This window comes from Neopsephotus bourkii, unplaced genomic scaffold (assembly GCF_033783945.1).
Source record: "Neopsephotus bourkii isolate Nb327-2 ecotype Australia unplaced genomic scaffold, CSIRO-AGI_Nbou_v1 NB_845, whole genome shotgun sequence".
In the NCBI taxonomy this organism is placed as follows: domain Eukaryota; kingdom Metazoa; phylum Chordata; class Aves; order Psittaciformes; family Psittacidae; genus Neopsephotus; species Neopsephotus bourkii.
The window spans coordinates 2,158,176-2,162,500 of record NW_026901341.1 but is presented as its reverse complement, the minus strand read 5'-3'; the positions used below and the strand labels follow the sequence as shown (position 1 = coordinate 2,162,500).

General features: G+C 36.9%; 2 long non-coding RNA genes across 7 annotated transcripts in view; one reads left to right on the top strand and one right to left on the bottom strand.

Moving 5' to 3' along the window:
• LOC133213768 (uncharacterized) overlaps positions 1 to 1,437 on the top strand; it is a 93,179-nt gene extending 91,742 nt beyond the window's left edge. Inside the window, exon 9 of the long non-coding RNA XR_009725885.1 lies at positions 753 to 1,437. This is a non-coding gene — a long non-coding RNA (uncharacterized LOC133213768). The remainder of the gene's footprint in view (positions 1 to 752) is intronic.
• LOC133213767 (uncharacterized) overlaps positions 1 to 2,597 on the bottom strand; it is a 19,641-nt gene extending 17,044 nt beyond the window's left edge. For 2 of the 6 annotated variants that reach the window (XR_009725884.1, XR_009725882.1), the window contains exons 1-2: positions 2,093 to 2,585; positions 1,679 to 1,731 (exon numbers count right to left, since the gene is read on the bottom strand). This is a non-coding gene — a long non-coding RNA (uncharacterized LOC133213767). Of the gene's footprint in view, positions 1 to 516; positions 565 to 1,678; positions 1,732 to 2,092 lie in introns of all 6 variants that reach the window. The other 4 variants (XR_009725883.1, XR_009725880.1, XR_009725881.1 and 1 more) reach the window with 4 other exon arrangements.
• Between the last annotated feature and the right edge of the window lie 1,728 nt (positions 2,598 to 4,325).

Here is a 4,325-nt window from a genome sequence, read left to right as displayed (position 1 = left end):
CGGCATAAGGGGTTTGAAATACCCATCAGTGTCAAAAGAAACTGCGCAGATCGCTGCTGCTCTAAATAAGGCAGAGCAATGTTGAGAAAAAAAAACTACCCCCAAAAAAAATAAATCGCTCGATGGATTAAATGACATTTCTGTACCATGTCAGGGCGGGTGACAAAGTGTCATGTTTTGCATCATTTCGAAGAGATATTCTTCAAACAAATTTGGTGTATAAACAGGCAGCGGGCTTTTGTTTGAAACATTTAAGATCAAAAGTTAGGGGAAGAACAATTAATATTGCCTATTAAAATCCCCTGTTATTGTTAGAGATACATTTTGTGGTTACTGACTATAAATAAAAGCAAAGGAACAGAGCCACGGTTTCTCACCACTGCAAATACAGAAAGGCAATTTTCAGCTTTTTCTCTTTTTTTCAGTGTTTTCCTCCATGTTGCTCTTAGATGTGTTTGCTGAATAAACAGGATTAACTGTATTTAAAACAAGAGATAAAGAACAGCTTTTTATTACACTGAACAGTCTGCAGGGTTTCCATGCTCCTCTGAATGCACTTCATGCCTGGAACAAAATATCCATGTTTTACCTTTTTTAATGACACTGTATAGAAAAGGCAAAATATCCTTGTAATATTACAAATATAGAATCAACAGGAAATGGTTAAAAAATAAAGAAAAAAAGCATTTTTTTACCATTTCTTTTTCTGGACAAACACTGAGTGATTTATTTTTTTGTTTGCAGTTTTGCAGCAGGATAAGAAACCACGGCAGAAAGTATTCACTTCGCTGAAGGAGCTTTCCCTTTCCTTTGGCTGCAAAAACTCACCGAGTGCTCTTAATACAAAAGTAATGGCAAGAGTGTGATCTGAAGAGCCAGCCTGCTATCAGCTGAATTTCAATGGAGGCTCTCTCAAAAAATAGGTACAAAGAAAAGAATTTAGACAAATTTGCCTCTTAACCTTTAAAGATTTCCTGCCTATTCCAGTATGTCCTTTATTACATTAATTTTTTATTTAAATTACACCATTAACTGGATATGAATTTATCAAGAATACATATATTGATTTATAAAACAGTATCATTAATTATTATAATAGCTAGATGTAGCTGATATTACAAAGCCATTTAAAGGTTTTTAATATAACTTGGACATACATAGATAGATAGACATTATGGACAAGACTACAATTTAAATTGGCTACCAGCAGTTAATGAAATCCGTGATTTATCTTCTCGTTTAGAGATTGATTATATTGTTGCTTTGTAAAACTATTTATTTTATGCCATTTTTCAAAGGATGTCTTAATAAAAGGAAAAAAATAAATAAAATATCCAGGCGAGTTTCAAAGTGTATTTTGGTTTATACGTTCTTTTTTAATGCTGCTACTGTTAATTTATTGCAAGTTGGGTAACTTGTCACCTTTACGAAGAATTGGCTTTGATAGTAGCTGGGTTTGCAAATGCACAATTTCATATATTTATATTTAAAAAATAAAATAAAATAAAATAAAATAAAATAAAATAAAATAAAATAAAATAAAATAAAATAAAATAGAATAGGCTGTCTTCCCAGCAACATCGTGTTTATTTCCTAAACCAAAACCCAACAAAATGCCTTCTTGGCACAGATTTCTTAGGCATATTTTTTGTTTAAGCTGTGGAAAAATGGGACTTACCCTAGTGCTGCAAAGCAGTCAGTCATGGAGAACATTTTGATTTAAAATGGAATCTGAAGAGAAGAAAAAAAACATTAAAAAAAGGAAAAAAGATTAAAAAAAAGAGAAGGAATGATATAAACAAACAGTACACCACTTTCAAGTTACTCCTAAAATGTTCCTAGCTTAACTAATACATTGAAAGTTTAAATCTTTACACATTGTTCTTGAGGGGCTATGTCTCTTGACTCTTTATTTATATCACTTATTCTTGTCTGGCAACATATGTTACCGATTTATTATAGTATTTTTTTACTGTTAGCCAGACAAATGTAAGGACTAGCTGAGGAGGGGTAGTTGCATCTGATGAGTTTAACAATTGCAGGGCATCCTTTAGGGGTAGCCAATGGGCTCTTTTGAAGCTATAATACTCACCATTAACCATTTTCATGCTGACATATTTTCATTGTCGAAGTTGGGGCTTCCCCTGTTGTCAGCCTCTTTTGTTTTCAATGGCTTCACAGGCAAAGCGGATGGGGTGGTTGAGAGCGGTTCATCCAGCAAAGGATTTAGTAGGCATTTCAGACCATGCTCCTATAGCTTGGTATATAGATCTGCATAGTGTCCCCCCACAACTGAATAAAAGGCTGTGCAAAAATAATAGTTTAAAAAATCTAATTCTATAACACATGACAAATGCAAGCAAACACTAACCATATGCAGTCAGATTTCTCAGTGCTATTACTGACACCAAAAGGTAACAGGGAGGAAGACTTTTCCCATTAAAGCAAAATCCCCTATATTCTTATTTTAAATGGATACACCAACAGCAGAGGGAGAGCCTGCGAGGGCAGGTGGTAGGCTGGATGTTGTGTTTTACATGTGACGTTTTTAGGTGACCCATTCTGGAGTAAGGACTTGAACTCTCTGCACCTTTTGCTTTCTTCTAATCTTATGTCCTCTCTCCTTGTTCAATGCCAACAAGTTCATTCAATTCCATTGGAAACCATACTCCCATTTGTTGTTTCACTGCTGGAGCCCCAGCTCAAGCTTCTGGAAGCCAACATGTTTGTAGAAGCCACGGGCATGTAATTCCTAACATAAGACCACAATCACAATGTCCATTCTTTTGGTGCTAGAGCAGACCATACACCCACCAACATGTCCCACTATATATGAGATGCCCAATGTGGGATGTTCAAAAAGGGTCACAAAACAGACTGTAGGGCATGTTCCAAATTTCCTGCTGTTGAGAATTTAGTCAGGCCTTTAGTATAGGAGGCAGCTCCAAAAAGTTGGGTTTAATTTCCCTTACATCTTCAGGAAATGGAGGAAGAGGCTGTGTAAAGCTAACATGAGATCGCATTGCAATGATGGTCTTCTGGAGAAAAAGATGCAACAAGCAGCGTTTTGAGTGGAATATGAGGCATTTTGGGTAGAATAAATACAGGAATTGCAATTAAACTCACAGGGCTCTTGAAAGAGGAGATGGAGTTGGTAGACCAGGCCATGTCTCCTGATAGCACTAGTGGGTCCTTGACCACAAGATATCATTTTAACTGGGAAAAGAATAAGTGCTCCATTTTTTTTGTTTGTTTTGACTTAAGAACAGATCAGCTGTCCTGGACTAATTTCATGTTTGTTTGGGTTTTCTTAATTAAAAAAATGGCCAGACATTCTCTTTACTTATTATAGGGGACTTTGGGAAGAAACTGAACTTCCTAACGTAGGTCTGGATTCAGCAGCATGCAAAACGCTTACATGAAAATGAAGATTTTTCTATCACATGAAGCTAGTCTAACATATTTATTTAACGTTATTTTTTTCAAATTACAATTTATTTATACTTTGGTGCACTTCCTGCAAAAATTTACAACCCCAAGTGATTCTTTGTAGGCAAGTTTTAACCTCCCGAATGCCAAGGCACACTATGGAAAAGTCTGCAGATAAAATGAGCGCATCAGGACTCCTATAATCGAGGGTTTGAAGTCTTGACTTTTCCCATTTCTCCTGAACTGTTTCATTTAGGCAGGTGTCACTAGTGTCCTGTGCAAACATCAAATATTTGGTGCTGTTATTGAAGCTTGGAGTGCGTAGATTATTACCTATTTAATTTTCTATTGTAAGGATATTGCAGGCAACTTCATAATTAAGCTAGCAACCTCCCTTAAACTGTTTGTCCCCCTCAAACCTAGTTTGTTTTTCTGTTGGGGAGGGAGGAACAGGGTGCACGGCTCGGTCTCTCAATCACTCTCTTTCTGTTTTGTCCATCACCTAGGTTTCTTTCCCCTGTTTTTGACCTGCACTTTTTCTGGATCAGACACTGGCAGGTTGAGAGGTAATAAGAACCAGATGGACATAGTGCAGAAATTGCCCAAATGGGTACGAGAATGTGGGGAGCTGTCAGGCATGGAGAGAAGCTGGAATTTTTCAGCAATAAAATGGGATTTATCGCCACTCTACCACAGTCATTGCCGACAACCGTTTACCTTGACAGAAACCCCATTCCAATAGGCCACGCCGATGCAGATCTATTTTTTTTTTCCCAAAGAGTGATGATTGGTATTTGTTCTAAGGCTCAAATGGCCTGCACTAAAGGTGAAGCATTAGGCCAAAGTCCTGTATTCCCTACTGAGGCAAATGAACCTGCTAAAATAAGTTCCTTCCA